The 25896-nt window shown below is 45.2% G+C and overlaps 1 long non-coding RNA gene across 1 annotated transcript in view; it reads left to right on the forward strand.

The window, feature by feature from the left end:
* Positions 1–25633, forward strand: part of LOC108640739 — a 35629-nt gene extending 9996 nt beyond the window's left edge. Inside the window, exon 3 of the long non-coding RNA XR_001921439.1 lies at positions 25481–25633. This is a non-coding gene — a long non-coding RNA (uncharacterized LOC108640739). The remainder of the gene's footprint in view (positions 1–25480) is intronic.
* Positions 25634–25896: the final 263 nt, after the last annotated feature.

The following is a 25896-nucleotide window of genomic DNA, read 5'->3' on the forward strand; positions in this document are numbered from 1 at the left end:
CAGAGCCTGCTTTTCTCCCCTCCCTCTCTGTTGGGGTGGGAGCAAGAGGTGTCTGTGCAGGGCAGTTGCTTCCTCTGGGCTTTGTCACCACCAGGCTGGGCTGGCTGCTCCACTGCTCCCTCAGCTGCCAGGGCAAGGAGGCAGCTCTGCCCAAGTGTTTCAGACCACATTGGACAAGGCTTGGAGCAACCTGCTCCAGGGAAAAGTGCCCCTGCCCGTGGCAATTTGTCAGAACCCAAAGATCTTTAAGGTCCCTCCCAACCCAGACCCTCCTGTGATTCTGTGACCAGAGGTAGTTTTGAGCTGTTGGTTGTGTTCTGTTGAGCTTAATCTGTTCTGTCTGTTCGTGAAATAGGCCAAGGAATCTTTATATGCACATCTATAATATGGTAAGTTTTCCATATAAAATAGGCTGAGAAGAACAAAAAGCACATGGGGGGAAAATTCCTGACAGTCAATATCTGAAGGGTTAGTTATATTTTTACAGAATTATAGGTCAAACACTAGGCTGCCAAAAGCAATCATACCAGCTGTAATCTTCTTTAACTGTATCCAGTCAGAAAAGATGAAAAATTGTTTTTCTGCCTTTGAAGAATGGAAATATCTTTTCCCATATCCACTCTGACCTGTTTTACTGTAACAGATTCTGGATCCACTCAGCTAAATCATCATAAGCAGGGTGTGATGGAAACAAATTGCACCACAAAGCTTATCCTAAAACTCTGCCTTTTGCACCTTCAGCAGCTGGGTAGTTTTTGAAGAAAAAGTGCTCAATTTGCATCCTTAAGCCTCCTCCATCTGCCTTATCTGTGGCAAAGCTGGGCTACTTGGAACCGTGGGCTGTGCTGTATAATCTTATTTTTACACATGGTCAGGCTGTTTGGCTGTGTGTCATCCAAAATGCAACCTTCCTTTTTGGGAAGCCACAGAGCGACCACGAGCTTCCCCCGAGGTGCCCCGAGAACAGGGAGCTTTTCAAACGGCCCCCAGGAGGGAAAATAAGAGGGGTTAGAATGTGGCAGCCACAGAAAACAAAAAGGGGGAGATGGAATCTCTCAGGGCCTGTGCCCCCGCCAGCTGAGCTGGTAGAACACCTGTGGTGGGGTAGCAAGACCCTGAGAGAGGCAAAGCAGCTGCTTGAACGGGATGAGGTTCAACCAAGCCAAGGGCCAGGTCCTGCTCTTTGGCCACAACAACCCCTGGCAGGGCTACAGGCTGGGCCAGAGGGGCTGGAGAGCAGCCAGGCAGGAAGGGAGCTGGGATTGGGATGGACAGGGAGCTGAACAGGAGCCAAGTGTCCCAGGGGGCAAGAGGGCAATGGATCCTGGCCTGGCTCAGGAACAGGGTGGCCAACAGGTCCAAGGGAAGGATTCTGCCCCTGGACTCAGCACTGGTGAGGCCACCCCTGGAGTGCTGTGTCCAGTTCTGGGCCCTCAGCTCAGGAAGGACATGGAGGGGCTGGAGCAGGACCAGAGAAGAGCAACGAGGCTGGGGAAGGGACTGGAGCACAAGTGCTGTGAGGAGAGGCTGAGGGAGCTGGGGGGGCTCAGCCTGGAGAAGAGGAGGCTCAGGGGAGACCTCCTCACTCTCTGCAACTCCCTGACAGGAGGGGGGCCAGGGGGGAGTTGGTCTCTTTTCCCAGGCAACCATCAGCAAGACAACAGGGCTGGGTCTTCAGCAGTGCCAGGGGAGGTTTAGGTTGGATATTAGAAAGAATTTCTTTGCAGAGAGGGTGCTCAGCCATTGGAATGGGCTGCCCAGGGAAGTGGTGGATTCTCCATCCCTGGAGGTGTTTAAGAAGAGACTGGATGTGGCATCAGTGCCATGGGCTGGGAACCACAGTGATAGTGGATCAAGGGTTGGACTTGATGATCTCGGAGGTCCCTTCCAACTTGGGTTCCTCAGCAGGGCAAGCAAAATTCAGGTGAGGTTTGTAAGTCCTAGTTTGAAGTGTTGGCAAACATGAGATGTACCAGAGGAGATTATTTAGCTTTTAATTCAGAACTGCAGATGGCAAGTAAGTAGTATCTGCTGTAGAAAAGAAAATAAGGGTTATCGAGTCATTCCCTCAGCCTCTTTATTTTTTGACTTCATTCATTATACTCTGCTTAGCTGGTGGATGGTCAGTGATGCCATAAAATAGAGGCCACCTCTGGTATTTACAGACTTCTGCTTGTTTTCATGGTTCCCTGATTGTCCTGCGTCTCTGCTAACCCTCTGTGCCATCCTGTGAGGGTGTCAGACAGTTGAACAGCCTGGTTCTTGTTCCTCTTAAAGGACTTCCCCCCCTCCCCTTCTTCTGTGCTTTTGTGCAAGCCAAGTAGCAGCCACTTTCCATTTTCCTAGTGGTACCTAAGCAGTAAGGAAGGCTGGCCACTGGCCAATTCATTTAAACCTCTAGAATAATAGTTTGCTCTCTAATGAATAGTCTGGCTTTAAATCTCTCCATTCAGTCGTGGTGGCACTCCTGAAGTTGACAGGTACTTATGAGACGCCGAGGAAAGGTCATTTGTTGGGTGTTACTTTCATTGATTTGTCCAGAGAACCTTCCAGTCATTCCTCTCAGCTCTTCAAAGGCAATAAAAAGAGACAAAACCCAGGCAGAAAATTCATTCATTTTCTCATATTTGCTTCAGAAGTCACAAATAACCCATTTTAAGGAAGCAGTTTTCTGTTTTCTGGCGAATATCCCAGGATTCAGCTTCACAGTTGGCATCATCTTATTGTGATGAGGGAAACTGAGGCACAGAGGGAGGGGAGGGTTTGTGCAGAACATCAGCCCTGGGTGCTGATCTTGGACTGGAATTTGGGGGCTCCTTGGGACTGGCTTGCAGAGAGCTGGAGCAACACTGCTGTAACTGGATTTATTGCTGACTTCACCCTCCTTTCCCTGTACCCATAAATCAAACGCTACCATTTTCTTCCTGAAGCTGGAACTTAATGAACCTAAAAGTAATCTGAGGAAGCAGCACAAAACCTGGCTGTGCTGAAGCCCTGTTCCATTTGCAAAGGAAAACCAAGAGCATTGGCAAAGTTAATTTACTTTACACGGGGGTTGCCAGTCATATATTTCAAGAACTTGATGCCCGAGAGGATAAAGTTTAGAGTGACTTGGACATCTCTCAGACCTTGCTGGGAGGGAATGGCTGCTCTCTGGGTTGATGGTTGGACTTGATAGTCTTTTCCAACTGTAATGATTCTTTTATCTGCTTACAATGGACAAGAATGGGCTTAAATCACACAGTGTTGGACCTCATTCTGAATTTTCCTCTGGGAACTTAGGTGGTTGGAGGAGATAAATGTGATCAATGTTTGTGCAGGACCTCTCAAAATGCTGTAAGGGAAGAGTAGGAACCTGCCTGTGGATGTGGAGCTCCAGCCACTGCTCACAAGTCACTGCAATTGCTCTTGGCAAGCTGAATGTGTGTGAGAAGAGGATGGAGAACTGTTAGAAATTAGGCCCTACAGCATTAAAAATGGGAGACTGAGTAAAAGCTCCTTTATCAGAACAGGTCACCCCAGCAGAGTCACAGAGATCTGGGGATCAGCCTTGGCATGGGTGGCACAGAAGACAGGGAAATTGGGGTAGGAGAAGGGGACAAAGGGGTTTGGTGTTGTAGAATTAAAGCCAAAGTGAGAGGGAGTTGGAAGGTACCAGAAAAAGGGTTTGTGTGGACCTGCAGGTGGGGCTGGGAAGTTGGAACCTGTTAAGATAATGCAGGAGAAAGTCAGTGGAGCAAAGAGTGCTGTGGCCAGGGCAGAGCATGGCATGAACAGGAACATTTCCAGCTGCAGATAAGAGCAGAGCATGCCCCAGGTGAAGAGTTCTCAGCCCAGGGAAGTTATTAAGTGTCTGAATTCCTGGCCCCTGGCCTGAGGATATTGTTAAGAGAGGAATGAAGTCAAGCGTGGACCCCCTCTATGACTTGGCTGAATGATATTTAATATTTAAGCCTTTAAAAGTGGAGTGAACTGTGTGGGAGCTCCTCTTTGAGGAGTCCCTGGTGATGGGCTGTGAGCATTCTCCATGACTTCTGTTCAAGCAAACCAGCAAATGAGCTTGGTGTGAAAAGAAACTTTGGAGAATTGATGCTTTTCAGTGATTCCCAAATCCTAATTACTCCTCCTCTCTCCTTTTTGCTTTGGTTTGGTTGCAGCCAAGAGTGGCTCTCTGGTGATGTAGCATGAAGCTGCTCAAAAGCAAAATAATGCCTGGTTTGGTTTTTCCTGTAGCAGTTGTACTTTCCAGAGGACAAAACATTCTGTGTTATCCCTGTTGGATTGAGGGGAGTGGAGGGTTGGGGAAAGGAGCCCCAGCAAAATAATTTTGTGTGGACAAAAATGAAACCCAGGGTCTTCTCTTGATGGAGAGAAAGTGGTCAGACTGGAGCATTTTCTCCAGGGTACAGGATGGAAAATCTGGTTTAGAAGCTGGCCATTTTGCAGATCAGACCGTCCCAGGAACCGAAGGTTATTTGGGAAGGAAACAAAGTGTTAGTCCAAAGATGACTGAAGTCGCTGGAATTCTTTCCATGGGAGCAAATCTTTGTGTAGCAGGCAAGATAACACTCAATGAACTATTTCCCAGCTCAGTCCTCAGGCTCTGCAATAACTAATAAATAAATAGTGCCCTTCTTTCACAGCATGGTCACCTGTTGGGTTTCCATATGGAAAATGGTCCATATTGGTGATAAGGAGGGGTCAGACTCTGTGATCTATATACACCCCTGAATTCTTTCCTAGGGTCAGTTGACTCCTGCTTGGAGCAGGAGGGAAGGGGAAAAAAAATGGAGGCGAGGTGAAATTGCAGCAACAAAAGCGAAAAAGAGAGGAAGCAGAAGGTATTTACTTCTCACCTGCCTCAAATTACCCTGCAGCAGAGAGCAGGGAGGAGGAGGAGGAGTGGTGCTGGGAACAAAAGGCTTTTCTGAGGTGCCACGCACCAAGGTGGGAGCTCTGTGCTCCTCAGGGGTTTGGTTTCCCCAGACAGCCCCATCCTATGGAAGGGCTGGGAAAGGGGCTCCCTGGTGACACTCAGGCTCTGTCCTGTGGCTGGTCAGAGTTTTGCTGGCAGGGTAATGTTACAGTTGTCCCCCAACTCGTTCCATATTGGCGTTTGATCCCGGCAGAACAGGGAAAAAGCTGGTCAATACGGTTCTCATTAGCCAAAAAAAGCTGGGCCATGCTGGAGTCATTAGTAGTTTGTTGATTGAGTTAACTGTGCAAGGAGGGCTGTGACTGATCATCTGCATTCTCATTAAATATCCCTCAGTCCCGGGGAGTTTGTTAGGGAACTGCTTGGAAGACACGAGGAATCTTGGTTTCAGCCAAGAGCACCAGTTTTAAAATATCTCTGGGCTTTAAAGCTCCAAGTGTATAATTAATATCAGAGATGGGACGGAGGTGTAACATAAAAATAATCTTTCACTGGAGCTTTGCTGCTCAGGGTCGTGTTTTGGCCCGACACAGGGGCTGAAACTTGAATCCAAATCTAAACTTTGTTAGTGCTGCAACAGGGAAGTGGTGAGGGCCTGTGGCTGGAGGATTTCCACTTGGAACTGTCTAGTAGGTATTGGAAGGAAGGAAGCATTGCTGTGCTTCGTTTAAAGATAATGAGCTACAGCAAACCCCCAACCAAAAGGCAAATTCACTTCATCTTTGCCTTGCTCATGAGCGAGTCAATAAGTTAAAAAGATCTATATAGAGAGAGGTGATATAATTTCACTTTCAAGAAATGGGTGAACAGGAGTTGCTGAGGAGTGTTACCTTGAAAATACATCATGATCACTTTAAACCTTGTCTATGTCTTTCAGCTTTTGAAATGCTGAAGATCACATCTTGAGGGAATTTGTTCGAGCCTTTGAAGTATTTTTATGTTAGGCCCCTATGGCAGAAGACTGTATAGATCAAGAAAGCACCGGGTAGATTTATTCACAGAAAATGCATTTAAATTACCCAGCTATACGGGCTCACATTCTTCATTTATAGCCTGGTGTCTGGTCTCTGAAATCCTCCCAAGAATCGAGGTCACAGAATTTGAAAATGAGCTTCTGTACACCATATTTCTGGCCTTTGGGATGTAATGGAGCCTGCACTGTGTGGTAAATTGGACGGAATTCAGAGAAGAGCAACAAAAACAATTAAGGGCGGAGAGGAACTGACTTACATGGAAAGATTAAAGCGTTACAAATTTGTGGCTTGGTGGAGCAGAGGCTGCTGCAAGTCACTGGAAGGTTCTGGAGGCAGGAATGCAGCTTCAAAATCCCTGGTCTTGTCTAAACCTGTTTTTGTTTGTGTGTTTGTTTTAAAGCGGAATCTTTTCGGAGCAATATCCTCATCTGGTGCAACTTAGAACAGTCCCAGAGAAAACAGTGGAGCAAAGGGATCTGGGCCAAATTATACTGTCTGAAAGTGCAGCCCCAGTGCTCCTTTAAAACTGGCACAGCAGGAGTGCAAGTGGTAGTTTAAGGAGGCAACTGGTGTTTTAACCTCCTGCAAGGTAATTCCTGATATATTTGGAATAAAAAGAGGTTAAAGGCAGATAATATTTGGACATCTTCCTTCTGTAGCACCTCTGCCTCGGTGATGTCTGTTCTGGGGCAAAAGGCTGGCAAAGCAGAGCTGGCAAAGCTTAAAATTTCGTTTAATGCTTCAGCTGAGTATTGGCAAAAGGATGGACTGGAAGGACATTTCTTTCACCTGGTTCTTCATGTGCTGTTGCAGAAATGCAGGCAGCTTTTACAGTCCCAGAAAACGTGGGATGTTGCCATGAGAAGCACTGAGGAGCTGCAGGTGTAACCCACTCCTGGGTGTACGTGGCACTTGCACAGAGGAGCAGTCTATAAATACCCCAACTACTCAGTGGAGCTGCTCGGAGTAGGTGTAGCAGCTCATGTTTTCAGCCTTCCAAACCCTTAGTTCTGTCCTTGCTGAGTTGATCAGGGTGGTGGCAGCTCTGCAGACACAAGGAAGGAATTGTTCCCAGTGGTCCACGGGGATTGAATTACAGTGAGGCTGAGCAATTAAACACGTGGGCTGACTGGGAGGAAAATTAAGTGTGAAGCCCATTGTACTGAGAAACAGGCTCAGAAGGGAAGTGATGGAGGCCCTGTTGCTTGGGATGTGGTACTTTTCCTAAGGATGGAGTGTTAATTGAAGCATCATGGCCAGATTTTAACGGGGAAGTTAATTTCTGGCTCCCTTGCCTGCTCCTTGTTCCAGCTGGGGAGGGAGTGATTCCATCCTGGGGCTGAAGTCTGGCGTGTCTTGGCTGCACTTGGAGAGGAGCTGCCACTTTTCACATAAGGGATTGCTTTTATGGGATGGGTGAAGCTGCCAGGGAGCAGAGGAAGGAGGTGGGAAGGTGGCAGCTACTTCATGGAAGTTGCTACAGATCCCAGTTTCCTTTGGAATTCCTGTGAGATCTTCACTGAGGGAAGAAAGTGGCCAAACTGCTCAAACATCATTAGGACTAATTTTCAGTCTTGCCAGTTGCACCAAAAAGCCAAAAAGCTGTGTGGGGACTGTGCTGCCCACCCTGATTCCTCTGGGTCAGGAGTGGGGCACAGTGACCTGCCAGGTACCTCCTCCCAGTGATATCCAGCTCAGTGGAGGAAGAGGAGGGAGAAGAAAACCCCACCCTCCCGAAATGAGTGTTTGGAAAACGGGGATTTTCGAGTGTGTGAATGAGACAGTGGCAGGAATACGGGATGTGGACCGAGGATGCCGGGGGAATTGTTTCCATAGAAACCCAACCAGGGAGGCTCACATGGCTCCCCCATCTCAGACTTACAAATTCATGTGATTACCTTAATGGTCAACATAATGGATTGTAAAAAAAGGGGTTGGGTGGTGAGTAAAATACACTCTGAGTTGGTGGCAGATGTGGGGAGCCTTGTGCTGGAGCCCTGGGTGAGGGCAGCTCAGAGTGGCTCCTGTGCTGGGGGTGTGGGACTGAGGGGCTGCAGTAAGTCAGGACTAACTCCTGAGGACTCAGTGGCATCCTACTGGTGTCAAACAGAGGAAATCAGGCCTGGTTTCTTTTAATTAATTTGAGGGGGGGGGAAAAGCTCTACATTTGTTTTCTCGGTGCATTGTTCTCCCACCTTTGTTGCCCAGTCCTTTTGCAGGGCTGGAGACAAAATCCTGTGCACGTGAATCAATAGAGTTCAGAAATGCCCCAGGAAATGCTGGTCTGAAATGTTCTCACATGCCAGATTTTATGTGGGGCCCCTGGGAGTCTGTTTTCTTCATTTGCTCGTGGAAACATCTCTTCTTGGAAAAGCCAAGGTGTTTAGGGCTAATTTATGTTCCTCCAGCCCCTTCAAAGAAACCAACACCTAAAAGGGATGTGGTTTTGGATGATGGACTTAAATGGCTGAGCTTCAACATTAACAAATGGCATTTAACTTTTGGTTTTAGGAAGTGAGGGTGTTCTGGGCTTTTATGGGTGGCATTTCTAGGGGCTGGGCACAATCCTGGGTGAGCTCCCAGGGATGCCAGCTGAGGTTTTTGTGGAATACTGTTGGCCAGTCCTGCACAGGCACAAGCAGAACAGGTTGCTGTGATACCTCAGCAGCCGCTGATAAGGTGGTACTTGTGATCCCTTGAGAATCAGGAAGGATGAGACACAAGCTGTGGGAATACCAATTATCAGGGATATGCATCCCAATAGCTCCCATAAACCCCCAAATGCAACACCCATATAGGAGACAAATTTGGCGTGGGAGAAGAGGCTAAACTAGGTCAGAGAACCCCAAATAAAACACCGAATTTCAAGTCCTTGTGCAGATGTGGCTTGGGCTGCTCTGACCATCTCCTGTGATCCTCTGCTTTGATTTGGGCTGAGCTGACTTGCTCTGTCTGATTTTATTTATTTTATTTTTTTTTTTTTGAAGCTTCACAACCCACAAACTTCATCTTTAATGACAGTCGTTTGTGCTCTATTTAGAAGACACTCTGTGTGGAGGGGGAGAGAAGGGCTGGAAATGGAGACAGGACAATTTTCCACATGTTTTGCAGTAACATGTTTGTGAGCCACTGCCCTGTTATCCAAGAAATGGCTCCACAGCCAGAAGTTTATGTGATGTTATTTTTCCAGGTGCATTTTGGGGGGAGAGAAAGGAAAATAAAGGCTGAAATGATGGAGGAAATGTCTCCCATCTCTCCTCCTGCTTCCCCCAACCTCTCAGAGCTGTCAAAAAGTTGCTGAAGGCCCTGAAAGGCTTAGGAGTAACCCAGGTCCAGGCTGGTTTGTTGGCAAGCTCCTGCAGCTCTGAGAGGAAAACATCTGGGCTTTGGGAAGGTCAGCCAGGAATGACATAGCTGCAGATATGCAAGGCAATCAAAGAGCTGCAGGGTCCCACCCAGGAGAGAGGAGAACCCCAGAGGCAGCTGGGCCAGAACTGAGACAGGATTAACAGGGAGAAGCATTTCCCCCCTCAGACTCTGTGTGTGAGTTCAGTGCTGACCCCCAACCCATGTTTGCCTGGTTTTGAAATGCCCTCCCTGGGACTAAGGGGTGAGATTGTTCTTCCATGGCTCCTAAATTACAAGGTTTTTTGTGGTGAATTAAGTAATGTTTGACATTTTTCTTGAGGACCTGGGCTGTGGAGTGTGTCAGTAGCCTTGAGGTGCCTTAATTCCAGATGGAACCTCTGAATGGTGCTAAAATCAAAATGTTGGCTGGTTGATTTTCTTCCTAGTGGCCAGGATGGGACTGGGTTTGGGGTCTGTGATGAACACAGGGGTGATCACACAGGGATGTTTTATTTACTGCTGCACAGAGGCTTCTCCTGCTCCTCACCCCACCAGTGTGGGTGCACAGGGAGCTGGGAGGGGGCACAGCCAGGACAGGTGACCCCAGCTGACCACAAGGATATTCCAGACCATGATCAACATATAAATCTGAGTGGCCACTCCTGACTTCCCAAAACAAGGAGAGAAAAGGTGCAGCCTGTCCCCAAACCCTCCCTCTGAGCAGACATCCTCTCTGCCCTGAGCACTGTTGGAAGTAGAAGGTTGTTGGTTTACTGATGGTTTTTCCCCATCAGTTAGTGAGAAGTGCAGCTTGAACCAACTTTGTCAAGGTTTTTAATCTTGGGGAGACTTTTTGCTGAGTTGCCTGTGCATAGGAAATGTAATTGGTTGCCAGCTCACACTTCCCTGACCCGTTTCCAAAGCTATTTCATTTGATTGTGTTGGGTGATCTTCCTGAAATTATTTCTTGACTTTTATCTGAAATCCATTGATAATGGTTATTTAAGCTCTTTCTGTGCTATCTGGTTGTTTTAATTTCAGGCAGTACATCGAGGAGTTTAAGTGTGTATTAGTTATCATATTGATGGATCAGCCAAGCAAGGAACATTTGCAAATTCACATATTCCTTTTCACTGACCTGTGATAGTTGAAAGATAAGCCTCTTGCATGCCATTAGCAGTTGGAGCATCCATAAACATTTCTTGGTGTGTTTTGACGTTGTTTTGGAATAGTTGGGAGTATTTACATGTAGATTTTTTTTTTCCCCTTGAATCCATCCTAAAATACTAATTGCCTGTTTGGTTTGCTGTTTAATGCTTTTATTTAATGCATTTATTTCATGCTTTGCCTTTAAAATAGCAATGATTGAGTTTGGGCTCAGTAGACTTAGTGCTCAACTTCTGCAAAAGCAACACCACTGATGTTATTTTGGGGTGAAATAACACACAAACAGCACCAATACCCTGCTTGGGGTTGATACAAGGAGAGAAGGAAAAGGAAGAAGTAAGAGATTAGAATCACCAGAGCTAGAGGTGCAAAAACTTCAGTGTTTTGTGTTACTTTTTTCTCCCTGTGGAACCCAGGCAGTGTTGGATTCTCCAGCAAATGTGATACCAAATTTCTGGAGCCACTGGTAGATGTGAAAATGGAATGAGTTTGGATGAAGTCAACGGGCTTTGAGAATGGTTGTTGGAAAGAGTTTGGCCCCTGGAATGATCCCGAGGGGTTTTGTGGTGCAGCACTTGTTGCTTGAGGACAAATGAATCCGTGTGTCTGGGGGTTTTCCATAGGAACATCCTCAGGAAACAGCGTGGGTCAACTCCTGCTTGGCTTCTGAACTGTAGGTCTGTGCTCAGCTGCTGCCAAAATTGGGTTCCTGTGGTCAGGTGTACTCTGAGTTTAGTGTCTGATGATCCTTCGACTGTCTTTTTGCAGTATATGTGATTTTCCCACTGCTTCACCCCAGCTTCTTTCAGATGTAACTCTGTTAAAATCTCTTAAAACTGGTTAAAACTTGGTAACTTGATCGAAGGAGACCCCTTCAATCTTTAATTCAGCTGACCCAGATGTGGAATCAACAGAATTATATTTACACACTCTCCAGTAGTGTTGTGAGGCTTCATTCCCTCAAGTGTGCAAATCACTTCATGACTCTTGGATAAAAAATATAAACTGAAGAGCACAGGCTGCAGGAGTGGTAAAGAATATTCTCCTGTTTAAAATGTCACAAGCATCCTTAGGTCTGTCCCACAGCACCTCTCTGGATTCCTGGTAACTGCACCAGGAGTTAGATCTGGTCCTTAGGCAGGGAATTAATCTGGATTATTCTTACAAAACACATCTCAAGTGAAACTTTTGCCTATATTTTTCCCAGAAGATTCTTCTCTTTCAGTCCAGAATTTTATCAGCAATTCTTATGCTAACAGGGGTCAGGAGATGAGATGTTTCTCACGTTACACTTGAAGCTTCTCATGAATAATGGCCTGTATCACCTCTATTGTCTGTCCAAAACATAAGCAACCAGACATAAGGCCAGAGGAGAAATTTAAAGAGTGCTGAATAAACCAGCAGGACAGACCAAGAACTAAGATAGTCACAGAGTGAAACAAATACAAGGTGGAGCAGATGGTTATTTGGGGAAATATCCAAGCAGATTAACTACTAGGCAGCTAGAGAATGAGTCAGTCCCTGGTTAAAAACTACCCTGAAATCTTCAGAGCAAGTTGAACAGAAGCACAGATGAACATCACTGTAGCCAAAATAAATTAGAGGTCATTATTCCCTAGTGAATTTTCTTAAGTGTTAAGTAGAGCACATCAGGCTTTTCAAAGAAATCTGAGGGGGGTTGCCACACTTAAGACCATCACTTGCTCCTGTGCAAGGGCAATCTGTCCATTTGGAAGCAATTTTTCCCATTAGTATTGTCCTTTTCCTCTTCTTCTTCTTCTCCTAATTAATTTCTTTGCCTTTTTTGTTCTCATATATATGTATGTGTATGGGGAAAAAAAAAATAGCTGCAGTTTGGGCAGGATGAGAATCCCAAAATGCGTGGGGCTGGAAATTACCATCATGGAAATTTTAGTTCCCCCCCTCCAAAGCCCTTCAATCTTTTCCCTCAGTGAGACTGCAGCTGCCATCTGATTTGTATTTATATATGCTCTTTATAGATATTAATGCAATAACAGATTAAACCTAAAGTAACTGTTACTACACAGAGACATCTCAGGGGGCTGATCTTGCAAACACTAATGCCTCTGAATAACTTTAATCTTGTGCATTGTATATTTGAATTTAATGGGGACTTCTTGCATGCCAAAGTTTCTCACATTTGTGAATGTTTGCTGCAACTTCAGACTTTCCCCATATGTTGATGTCAATTTGTTTTTGCAACCTCAATACGGTTTAGAAACCTAAGGCTCTGATCACGGTTTGTATATGGTTTTTTTCCCCACTTCTTCAGGCTTCTTTGGGCCAGATTTTCAACTGGAAAAACGGGCTAAAACCTCACTGCTGAACCCACTTATTTTTACCAGGCTAAACCTGCCTTACAAGGGGTGTTTTTTTTGGGTCTGAGCAAGCTCATAGGTAATCTGAGTTATAGGGGGGTAACGCTGTTTTTATGGCATCAGCCTCTCAAAACACTTTCTGAAGGTGAATTCCTAAAAGAAACTGGATTAAAATACTTGGAAAGTGATCTGATAACCCAGTAGTGTTTGTATAAATAGCTGGAAGTGTCCAGGACACAGACAGGGCAGGTGTATCAAACTTGCCTGGTGCAGTTGGTCTCTGATCTCTGTGTAAGGTAAACTCAGAGTTCAGATTCACTCCTTTTGTTCTGCAGGATCATCCATTCTGAGGTTTTTAGGTGCCTAAAACTGCTTAGAGGATGTTAATTTTACCAGATTCCTACAAAATGAAAAGCTTTGATAAAACCACTTCAGACCAAACAAGGCTGGTCTTGGAATTCTTTTGGAGGGGGGAACCAAAAATCTGTTCCTCTTGGACTCTCACACACAGGTGTTCAAACTCATGGGCCTCCTCCAGTGAGCCAAAGCAGTGTATAATCCTGATATTCTGCCTTGGAATCACACTCCCAGTGCACACTCAGCCTGTTGTGTTCCCCTGCAGAAAGCTGAGCCCAAACACCAGTGGTGAGTTTGGAGTTCAATAATAATGGTAATTTTCCAGGCTAATGGGAGGGGAATAAACTCTTCCACGAGGCAACTGCTGTGACCATCAGCAAAGTGTTATTCCTCCAGGTTCAACAGTTTATGTGGGACTGATGTACCCTTGGAGAAGAGGTGAATTCCCTTTAGAAATGCAGCAGCTGACTAAAAGAACACTGATGTGTCTGTGTTTGCAGTTAAGGCTCAATAACTCTTGGCATAAATCTGAGAAGCATCTGATAGGACCTCAAATTATCCCATCTCTCAGCTTTTGAGGGAATAAGACTTATTTCTTGGCCCACAGAAATGTAAATAGATTTTCTTTATTCCTGTGTCTTGGCATTATTTAAAATTAGGCTGGTTTTCAGAAGAGTTATCTCTGTATCTGTCAAAACTAAATATATATATAAATATATATACAAGTGTAGGAAAGGTAGGAGAACAACGAGAAGGTGAGAACCAAGGTAACAAACCCAAGAAAATCATTAGGCACCTGAATTAATGAGATATTTGCTTAAGTAGCACAAATAACATTGTCCATAACCTTTTTGTCACAAATTCCAACTCCTGAGGTATTAAAGGAATGCACAAGACTTATCAGTCTGAACAACAAAAAGTCATGTGGGACGGTTAAAATGCTGGCTGGGGCTTTTCAAATGTGATATTTTTCATATTTCATAGGGTATTCAAGAGTTTTATCAGTTTTAGGCTGCTTCATCCATGTGGGAAATCCCAGTGTTAGTCATCCAAGGGCTCGGACACTTTGGAGAGGTCTGGTTTTAAATATGTAAAAATTAGGAGTTTGGGGTCGTGCTGGTCAGTCAGGATCTCTTTGTAACCAGTGGAGAGAAGGGGGGCTTGTCCAAAGAGTGAATAACTTTAAATATTTTAGATCCTGTGGTAGGAAGAAGTGAGTTGTCTGTTGGAATTGTTGCTCTTTCCATTCATGGTGGAGGGAGACTGTGAATAGTTGTGATAACTGATATTTTTACATCAGAACTTGTGAGTATAATGTCAACCCTGAACATGTAATGCCTGTATTTTAAGATGCAGATAAAGGCCCTGTGAGGGTCTTTTGTTGGTTGGTTTTAAGTAGAGTCCCCATCCATGGGCTATTCCTGAAAATCTTCACAGCATCTGTGGGCACTTACACAAGTCTTGAAGGGAAAACCAAGAAAACAAGTTCTTTAAAAACAACAAAATTAATTTTGTTCATTTAATGCCCAAGAAAAACCAGCCCTGGTGAGGGACCAGGAGCTAATTGCTGCTGTCTGGGTGGGCTCTGGGTGGCACCCATGGGTGCCCAGGGTGGTGCTTCCTTCTCTCTTTGGTGGAGCAACCTCCAAATTCCAGTGCCTGGGGGAGCTGGGAGTCCTGCTGGGGTTTAGTCTTCCGAGGTTACACCTCCAGGAGGTGCAGTGGGGAAATAAATCCACTGTAGGGCTGTTCCTACCAAGCCCCGTGGCTTTGAGATGAGGAGAGGCCAGTTAATAAACTCCTCTCTGTGCCTTCTCCCTCCCTCCATGTGTGTTCTTAGCCCTTCTCAGACAGGCCTGAGGGTTGGAGCTTGTCCTCAGAGCCCCACAAATCCTGGGAGCTGCATTTCTGTATAAATTGGGAGCAGAAGTGGCCCCCAGAGCTCAGGACTGTGGCAGGCAGAGCTGGTCAGACACGCTCAGAGGAGCTGCAGTTCCACTGCCGGGCACCCCTGGGGCTGGCAGGGGAAAACAAAGCTCAGGGCTGCCAAGATTTGTATATGGGAGTCTAATGTTTGATCAGGGGGTGAGATCAGCCAGTGGAGAGAGCCCAGAACAAGACTGAAGTGCTCTTTTTAAGTCTGGGGTATCCTGAGGAATGGGAAGGTGGGATCAACCCCCACCCTGGGCTGTGACTCCTAACCCAGTGCTCCTCAACCCTGGGTCAGTCCTTTCCACAGGACCCTGTGGCCCCTCTCTCTCATTTGGGTGCCTAGGAAGTATAAATTTTTTCCCATTTTCCCTGCCTCTTGTGGAAATCCCTCCCCTTTCTTCAGATCTTACACCACGTCCAACCTCCTCCAGCCTTTCAGTCCCATCCAGATCCTCAGAATATTTTAGCACCTTGATACCATTGAAGGTCCCTTCCAACCCATCCCATCCCATGATCTCACTTCAGGTTTTCCTCTAATTTTTTTCTCTGCCTTTTAAGCATATTGTGCTGTCAGATAACGATCTGTAAAAGGCAGGTGCTGAAATACTGAAATACCTGCTTTTATTGGGATGGAAAGGAGGTGATTGCAGCACTGTGGATTTGGAGGAAGCTGAGGTGGGATTCCAAGATAAGGAGACACAAGGGAGATTTTATAGGTGGTGGCTGGGTAGCAGCATCCTTGTTGAATTGATTGTTTTAATGCTGAGCTGTAATTGTGGTATTAATCATGTGCTAGAGCACCAGGAGCATCGGGAAGGTGTCTTTTTAGTTACAGTAAAAAGCAGGAAAATGAATAATAGCTATTTAAAATGTGGGGATTGAACCCAGGACCTTGGTAGCTGAATTCCCAGAAATGTGGGACTCCCAAAGCTTAGATCTGGCCATGACTTTGAGCAGTCCAGGTGGCTACTTTTTGTGTCCTGTCTGCTGGCAGGGGCTGAGGGAGGCCCCACAGCTTTTGCAGCCAGATGCATTTCCAGGAGCCCAGATGCTGCCTTTGCCCAGCCACCAGACAAGGCAAACAATCAGAGAAGCCTCCTCTCCATCAAATCCACTTGCAGTGGTTGCTCCCAAAGCTCCTCTGAGAGAGATGAGGAAAAGGAGCCCGGGAGTTCCTGCTGAAAGCCTGTCCAAACCCATTTTAAATGTAAAAAAATGAGGAAAATAGCAGTGTGTGAGCCTGTCTGCAGCCACAGCAGAGGGGAGCAGATGCAAGCAAGCCTGCCTGTGCCTTCTGAAGCTCTGTGAGCTCCTGGAAGGCAGCCAGTGCTGAAATAATGGCTGGAGGCAGCACCCCTTTCTCCCCTCTGCCTGACCTGCTCTCAGACAAGACATTTGTGGGTTATTAAGCTGTGGGCACACACTGTGCCTCACAACTGGGCAGAGCAGGGCACTGTTCAGGGCTGCAAACCTCCAGTCACGCTGGGGGAACCTTGTGTTGTGTCAGCAGTGCCACCTGCCCCAGCTCCTGGGCTCAGGGGCTGCGTGGAGCTGCTGAATGTGAGTTATTAAATGCCCAAAACTAGCTGGGGGTGTTGGGAAAGGGCCTTGGAGGTCACTGAGGGGTGTGTTGGTGCTGCCACTGTGCTCCAAAGCCTGCTCTTCCTGCCACACCTACAGTGGTGTGCCTTTATGTCCTCTGCACAGAAAGGACAAGATGCAGTGATGTGCAGTATAAATGTTTTGCATTCAGCTTCCTATTCAAAGTTCCCTTTTCTCAGTCTTACCACTTCTCCCCCTCCTAGATTCCTTTTCTCCAATTTCTGTAGCTCAACTCTGTCGTGCTTTATTGTGAATGAATTGTCTTTGCTTGGGCACGATTTATTTATTTATTGTCCTTTGTCTGGGCATCTCTCACTGGGCTTTAGTTGCAATTATTTTGCAAGTCAGCTCGTGGGCATCATCCCATTCGCCCTGGTGTTTTCAGTTCCCATCCTGGGTGCTGGAGCTTGCAGACTGTGTCTGGGCTCCACGTGTGCCATGGATGGGCACATTCAGCTGCAGGAATAACAAGGCTGGTTTTTGTGGTTTTTTTGGTTGTGGTTTTGGTTTTTTTTTGGTTTTTTTTTTAATTTTATTTAAGGGTGCTGCTGAAATTTGAAATTGCTGAAATCTGAGCATAAAAAAAGATATTCAGAGGCAAAGCCAGAAATGATCCTTTAAGAGCACTCCTTGATATTTGGTGAAGTGAACCTTGAAAAACCTCCCTTGTTTCCTGTTGTTCCATTCCTTGTTTTCTCTCATAAAGGCTTTTTTTCCCCTTTCCAAAATACACAACCTCCCTGGAAGTCTATTGCTCCCAAAAGAAGGTCTTGTTGTAGGTTTTGACCCAGGTCCATCTCCTATCACAGCTGCAGCTCCTTCCCTTTGAGGTAAAGCCAAAGCTGCTGAAATAATGTCAGTGCTGGAGATCAGGGCCTTTATCTGCCCCAGAGGAAGGGTTAATGCTGGTGGGGGAACTTCTCCTCTGGTTTCCTGCCCGAGGCAACACGAGGGGATCTTTCAGGAGGTAAAATTTGTCCCTCATCCCTGCTGACCCACTCTTGTCTCCTGCAAGGTCCTCCAGATCACTCCTTCCTCCCAGGCTGCTTGCCAGGTGGCAAAACCTGTCGGTTTGAGCTCAACCCTCAAAAAAGAAGGTTTGTTTTTTTTTTTTTTTTTAAGGCACAAAACCTGCCTTTTAAAAGAAAGGCAGCTCCAGCTGAAATCCTTTTACCAGTGGCCACGTTCTGGTTAACTGCAGTTTTCCCTTTCCCGGCGTGTTCAGCTCCTCCAAACAATCCCCCCAGCGCCCGCAGTGAGGGAATTGAAATGTGCTTGGCAGCTCCAGCCTGCAAAGCCTCGATAATTTTTTGTCATCGATCCAAAAATCTTATGCCAGTTCACTGACGTGAGGTCACTCTAATTTCATCCCAGGGCTGCTGGTAGAGGGTGGTTTTGGTTTTTTTTTGTGTGTGTGTATGTGTGTCCCGACTGCCCTCACCCCCTGCCCAGCTCTCTGCCCCCACCTCGTTTTGTTGGAGGTTAATCACTGCGTGAGGTAACTCCATCCTTGGCATGTGTTGTGAGCTGGAAATCTGGTGGCTAATTACTGCCTTCAGAGCAGAGGAGGAGGCTGCAGAGTCCTGCCCTGGGAGGGACTGTGCTCACATGGCAGGGAGGACATCCCTGGCTCACACCAGGCTGAGCCTGGATGAAAAACAGGCTCCTCTTTATAATCTGGAGCGTCTACTCGGTGCTTAACAGCAGAAAATACCTGTGTGGAAGGGAGACTGTCCTGCTTTTAAACACAAAAATAATTCCTGTGTGATTTCTGCTTTGAGCATTCAGGGCTTGGGGTGACGCCGAGGCTTGAACGTCCCCAAAAGTCTCGCTGGGAGGATGAAATTTTCTTTTCTTTTCTCCCTTTCTGGTCACGTTTTACCACTGGAGTTACTCAGCGAATTAATAGGTATAGAAATGCAAAGCTCTTTTCTTATTACACGCCATCGATCTGATTGCAGTGTCATTAATTGAAAGACTTGGGAAATGTGATGGATGGTTCAGTTCAGGATTCCACATTCGTTTTGGCATAGCCCTGCAGGAGAAAAGCTGCATGAAGCTGATTGAAGGGCTCTTTTTGTCTGACATGAATTATTCTTTCATTGTCAAACCTTGTAACAGCATTCAGACATAGGGAGATTTACAATGTGAAATCCTAAATGGGGTCTATTCTTAAAATAAAATTAGAAAAAAAAAAAAAGAAAGAAAGAAAGAGAGGGCTTTATCTCGCGACGTCGAAAATAGCTACGTTAAAAAAAAATAATAAAACAACCCACAACTATTCCTACAAATTAAATATCTTCTGCAAAACCCAAGGGGCTGATGTTTCTCACTTAATTTTAAATTATTCCAATGGCAAGGCCTTAAATGAATCAAACAATTGCTTTAATCACATAACGGTTGTCAACATTTTTATTACGTTCAAACATATTTGTTTGTCTGAGAGGGTTTGTTTGTTCTCCCCACTGCTGTCATTTACCCAACAGAACCATTAGCTGGGAATCCTGCTCGTCCTGCAAAATGAGACCAGGTCTGCTTTTTTCTTTCTTTTTGGGGAAAACCTGGCTGGACTTTGCCGAAATGCTTATTTAAGGAAATCGTTCTGCGTTTTAGAAAACATTACCAAAAAACCCAAAAAAAACCCCAAAAAACCCCCCATCTTAGTGTTGTGTGCAGGGTTTCAGCTTCTCCCAGCTGCTGTCTGCAGGCAGATCTTGGCAAATGGCTTGGTGGGGTTTATTTTTTTGCTGTCCATCCTGGGCCAGTCCTGTGGTTAAATTCTTGTTCTTTTTGCGGGTCGTAAAATTTTTTTCCCAAAAACTCCGAGAAATTGCCTGCCAGTGATGGGAGATATAACTCTTAAAAAGCAGCAGAGGGGCTCAGCCCCGTGGCCTTTGTGCCAAGTCGAGGACGAGTTTTTGAATGCCAAGTAGCCACCCAACTTGTAGCCTCATTTAGGACTAAAATACCGAAATAACATTATCCGAGATGGGAATCAATGTCATGCCTCTTACAAATGCTGGAGCTGGGAGAATAGCTAGATTACACAGAGCAGGCAGATTAGATGAAGAAGAGTATTCGATTACATTCCATCTGATTAGTGGTGTCTATTCATCTGCGTGGGGCTTCTTTCTTTCTTTTTTTTTTTTTTCTTGAAAGAAAGCTGACTTATTTTATCTGAATCGGGAGCGTTTGAAGGAGTGATGGTGCAGACTAAGAGTGAGAAGAACAGGGCATTAAATAGTGGTAAAAATACGCATTTCTCTGCTTTAACCACCTTCCTCCCTCAGCCCCCACGGCTCTGGGCGCCCAAGTGTGTTATAGCAGGCTGAGAACTACAGCAACGAGCACTTTTAATATTATTTAACCACTTTTCAACCTTAGAGAAGCGTAGAGTGGTTACTCTCTGGTTGAACCCCTAAACAAATGCCCCTTTTCCACCTGAGCTGTGCACTTGCAGGCGATGACACCGGCCCCGTGAACGAGATGAGTAATTCCCATTAAAAAGGGGGGGGGAAAAACCAGCCCTTCCAGAGCCTAAGAAATAAACGGCGTGGCTGGGAAATGTTGTTCTCATCCCCCGCCCCCTCCCCCTGCCTATCTGCATGTAATACCCTCCCCAACGTGGATTTTTTAAGGTCTCATTGTTCGGGGAAGGGGCGAGAATTATTTTGGGTTGTGTTTTGTTGGTTGTTTTTTTTTTTCACGAGGGGTTTTTCCTGCCCTGGCGCCGGTGCCACCCGCTCTCCTCGCTCTGGAAACCCTCCTTGTGCTCCTGCAATTCCCAAGCAGCTAAGTTTGGAAATGAAACTGCCTGGCACGGGTCAGCACAACCCCCTTTCCCCCCCTCCTCCGCCTCCTTGAGCTTTTTGGAGCCCGTTATTTGCTTTATTTTTGGCTGTACACCCAGCTCTGGGACGCTCACACCCAGGGCTCCTCGAGGGGGCAAAACCGGTGTGAAACTGCAGCTTTCCTTTAACCTTCCAGCCACTAGACTGGTCCTAAAAAAAACCAAAAAGGTGAGGGAGCTGGGGAGGGATTTCTTTAAGGAGGTGTTAGTTACATTTTAAATTTATTTATTAATTTTTTTTTATTTTTTTTTCCCCCTTCTGCCGTCTAAAACTGAATAAACCCGACAGTTTCTCCGAGCCCCCAAAAAATCAGGAGGAATATTTTTTCCTTTGGTGTCACTAATTAGCCTCCCACGGAAGCTGATATAAGTAGAAAGGGAGCTAACGAGAGGGTTGTGCAGCCTTGCAGGACTCTGAGCATATTGCACGTGAGGAGGGGGGGAGAAAAAAAAAAAAAAAGCTTCATCTCAGCAACAAACTCCTAATTTTCGGAGTTCCCCGCACTTGGAAGCGCGGGGTATGTAATTTCTGCAAATTAAATTAGAGTTGGGAGCCGTGGCCGCTCCGATCAGATCTGTGTAAATAACGTTGTCCACAGCCTGTGTAGTCACCTCTGAAATGCTCTCTGGATATCAGCCTTTTCCTGTGCTCGAGTCAGGGTGGTGGTGCTGGATTTCGGAGCCTTTTCCATTTTATTCGTTTTGATTTTGTTCAGGGCTTTTTTTTTTTTTTTTTTTCCTTTTTTTTTTTTTTTTTTGCCCTTTTTTTTTTAATTTGTTTTATTTTTATTTTTTTTTTTGGTAGCCCATTTTGACTCTGACAGTTTTTAAAGGTGAGGCTCATTTTTGTGAGGTTAAGAAGAAGGAGAGAGTCAAAGGTACCGTATCTTTCTTCTTAATTGTTTGCCTTAAGTCTAAAACATCTGAAAAACACCCTTAAAACGGTCTTAGAAAGTAACAGTCGCTTAATTAATAAAAATAGTAACAGATTTAGCTTACCCTCTTTATGGACTTAACTTCAGGAAATTAGGCATCCACTCTGTCTCCTCTGGAATAATCAGCTTCTTATCTAATATATATGAAATGACCAAATACATCTTACATCATTTGCATCTTTAACTCAGGAACAATCGCTGAGAAAAATGGAAGCAACTGCCACAAGAGCAGAGAATCTTGTCGTTTTTAAAGCCTTTAAGCCACCCTTTATTTCCCCTCTAGTTTGGCTTAATTTCCTCTTATTGTGTCGTTGGGGGGACGAGAATATACAATGCCATGGCTAATTGTGTTACTCTTCCCATTAATAACCTGCAACTTTCCATCACGAGGGGCGAGAAGCACGGAAAAGGCAGAAACAGATGCAATTATTTGGTGCTGGCTAAGTTCCTGTACGTGACCCAGGTGCTGGAGTACTATTTGCATGTGTTTCTCACCTTTGTTCACCCAGACACATGGGGATCTCGAGCTATTGCTGACTAATTGATAGTTGTAGTAACTGCTATAGGCTCCTTAGATTAGAAATGCATGCAGACGTGTGTCTTGATTCAAACATTAAGGAACACACACACTCTCACTTACTTACATGGGCAGAAAGTCTTCATACTATTAGAGGTGTGTGATGGAGATAGCAGGACATAAAACAGAAGAGAGAGAGACACAGAGGGAGAGAGAGAGACAGAGACAGAGAGATGGCATGCAGCATATATACCCCTACAAATAGTTCTAAAATGCGTTTGCAAATGCAGAAGTCTTCAGAACCATCCAACAGTTCAGCACACCCTTTTTATCTCTTCTCTGCGGGACGTCTCCATCCAGATTACTCGAAAAAAAGCGGAAAAGGTGAGAGCTCTGCCATCTTAGCTCTGAATTCATCTGATTTCCTTTTTTTTTTTTTTTTTTTTTTTTTTTTTTATATATATATATCCCCCCCCTCTCCCTTGTATTCCTCATGCCATTGTCCATTCTTATGATGGCAGCCGCCCTTGCTCTTGAATGCAAGTGTCACAGCGGGAGCAAAAAGGGTTCAGGGCTGCATTGTCAAAGCCATGGTTGCCTATTGTTTCTTAGCCTTTCACTGCTCTGCTTTTCCGAGCCTCTTTCCCTATCAGTGGCCCCTGTCAAGGGGAGGAGTAGGGAGAAAATTGCAAGAGTTAGTCGTCCTTTTTATTGCACACTGTTATGATAAACAGCCCAGCAATACATCCCACAAAATTAGGAATTATAACGACGGGACTGGGGGGGGGGGGGGGGAAAAAAAATATTCTTTGTAAGGTTTTTTTTTTTTTTTTGCGTTTTGTCGCTGCCCTTATGTGTCAAAAGCTTGGTTTTTCTTAGGAAAGACTTTTGTTATTGGTGTTTTGCCCAGCAAAAAATAGAGGCAGCTGCAAAGTGAACAGTGAGCTATTTAGCCACAAGGTAAAAATTTCCTGTTGCTATTTGGATACTGATGCTTTTCAATTTTAAGGGTGTGGGGGGGGAGGAAGCATGACTGAAAGCATTTCTCTAGCTGTCCATTCATTCATCCATCCATCCATCCATTCATCTGTATTTCATGTTTTAAAGGAGATTGCAAATGATTTTTTTAAAAAAGGCCGGAGAGGCTGCTTTGCGAGTTGGTTTGGTTGGGAAAAAATATCTCAGGGTAGGATGAGGTTTGTGTTTCAGGTGCTCGAATCTTGTGCTGGGGAAAGGAAGGGGGAACGACTGTCCTGCTCGTGCCAGGACGTGCTGGTTTGTCAGGTCATCTAAAAGTAAAATCTTGTCACAATTTCTTCCTTTCCAGGGGGGGAGTAAAAACCCAACAATATAGATAGGACTTTAAGTGACATTTAAGCATGTGTTTGATTGTCTTGTGTGCACCAGGCCAGCTTTTCCCGTGTTCCAAACTTCAGGGAGGTTACAAAGTCGTGGCCTCAGAAGTTTTTTTTTTGTTTGTTTGTTTTGCTGCGTTTGATATTAAATTGTGTGGAGAATAAAATGATTTCTAAAATATGGCTTCCAAAGAGAGTGCAAACATATTTACGTGTTCAAGTTGGAAATACTCTACTGATTTCACTTTCAGTATTTTTTTTTTTTCTGCTTTAAGAAAAATCTAACAAAGTGAAAGAGAAACAAATGCGATTTCGTTTGTGCTTTTAACTGTTTCCGTAAATAGGAGCATCTTTTCAACCCTTAAATTTATACTTACTGTCCTCAGTGTACAGTATATTTAGCAGTTAGGGGATTTATTTTTTAGAGGTCTATTACTACGTTAATTTGACTGAGCTATTATGTGATCACAAATTATTAAAAGAAAACGCTACAGACCGTTGAAATATGTGCTTCTTGAGCCTGAATATCTAAGTCATTGCAAATGTCTAGTGCTATTTTGTCTTGTCTAATAATACCAGGCAGAGTGCTTTCACAGATGTAAATATGGTTTAAGAAGCTTGCAGAGAAATACTCCTTAAACTGGCTGGACAGTTGGGCTCTTGTTTTGGTTGCATTTCAGAATATCGAGAGTTGTCCGAGCCTCCCAAATGATTGTTGTGAATTTAGATGGAAAGAGAGGGGCGAGATATTTCACCTGAACTCACTCTTAACTCTCAGAACGCCGAAACAGGAGCGATTCGATGATTAAATTCTCTCATTCCATCCCCCAGACAACTTGCCTTTCAGTGTTTTTTTACACGTATACATCGTCCTGCACCGCCACGTTCTAGGTCAAGTGTGTGTCTGTTGGGAAGATCTTTAGGTCTGAAACTTTTTGAAGAAACGATGAAAGAACTCCTGGCCTTGTTTTAAATCAAGCTCTGAATGCAGCCCAGGCCACCCTGGGAGCACAATGTTTAATTTCCATTCGACATCTGCCTTATATTTCCCCACTGCAGGCCGGGCTCGGCGTGGAAGGAGAGCGCTTATCGTTGAGAAAAAGTTTGGCATCTCTTTTGTCAGGGCTTGTAATTTCTGTTCTCTCAATCTGGACTGTCATTTTGTAAAAAAAAAAAAAATCTTTTGTCACCGGGGGAGCTGAATGGAAAACCTGGAATGTGTAAGAGATTAAAGAAATGGGGGAAGAGGATTGGAACGTGTGGAGCGATTCCGAGCGCTCTTGGCTCCCTGAGACAGATGGTGCCTAATCCTGATTTTTCCTTATTCCAGTGTAAATTCCGAGCTGTCCCACTGAATCCACTGCTGAATACTGATGAATCAGAATCAGGCCTGGCTCATTTCTTTGCTTTTTTTGAGACTGTGGGCTTATCTGGCAGTGCTTTATGCATGCACAGCTCTCATTTTACACTCCTGATGAGAGATGCCCACTGAGTGACTCGGTGCTGATTGCAAACACAGGAGTGTAAATCCAGGGTTTCACTCATTCCTCCTCCTTTAGACGTGCTATCAGTCTGACCTTCCAGGATCTGGGAATAAATATTTGAATAACTTGATGTGTTTTCTTTAGGTAGGTCCGGGGAGGGGAAATATTATCCTCTCCAAAGGACTGGGGTGGAATTTTGCACGTCTGGACATTCCACAGGGGCAGTGGGAATGGTGGTGGTGGTGGCTGAGATGTCAGGTCTACCCTGGGAGAAAAAGAAGTTTATTCAGCCCAAAGGCAGAAACATTTGGCCCCACAGACTTATTTTTGCTGCAAAAAAAGGTGATCCAGAGGGATTGACTGTTACAGCCTGGGCATTGAGAAAACTGTTTCAGGTAGAGAAGGGAAAGCTTCACTCTGTGTTTAATTTTTTAAGTGGATTTTTATCTCCTTATTAATCAAACCTACTTGTGTTCATGTTGATTTTAATGTGGGAAAATAAAAAGGCTTCCCCCCCCCAGATCCATCCTGTAATCTGAGGATGAAATGCTCTGTGTGCAGTGTCAGCTCAGGTCCCAGGCACCTATTTAACTTTTCCTTGTGGGATTTCAGTGAAGCACAACCCTTCTAGTCCTGCTCTACATAGGAATAAATGCATCTCTTTTTTTCTTCCCCCCCCCATAGGAGTAACTTGATGACTTCAGTGGGAATTGCTCTTAAACAAGAGAGAGAAAGGGTCACCTGGATTCTCCTGGAGATGGGAGTCAGGGACAAAAGTCTCCAGGAAGGCACAAGAAGAGGATCTCAAATGCTGCCTCTTCTCCATCCCACATCAAGGTCCAGGCAAGTATTGTTTCCCCTGGTTGGAGCTTCACTGGTGAGTCCTTACAAGGGTTTGCTTCTCACACAGGGAAATGGTGTCACTGAAGTTTTGTTTCATAAAAATGTGATGAGAATTTGCTTCATTAAGCAGAGGGTGGGTTCCTGTGCCCCACTGGCCAGTGTGGCATTGCACTCTTAGGGAGAGTTTATATGGCCCTAGCCAGGAAAAGCTGAACTACTGGATTATTAAGCTTTTGGTAATTCCAAATCCATGTCCT

The sequence above is a fragment of the Manacus vitellinus genome, unplaced genomic scaffold (genome assembly GCF_001715985.3).
Source record: "Manacus vitellinus isolate BGI_N305 unplaced genomic scaffold, ASM171598v3 scaffold_41_pilon, whole genome shotgun sequence".
In the NCBI taxonomy this organism is placed as follows: Eukaryota; Metazoa; Chordata; class Aves; order Passeriformes; family Pipridae; genus Manacus; species Manacus vitellinus.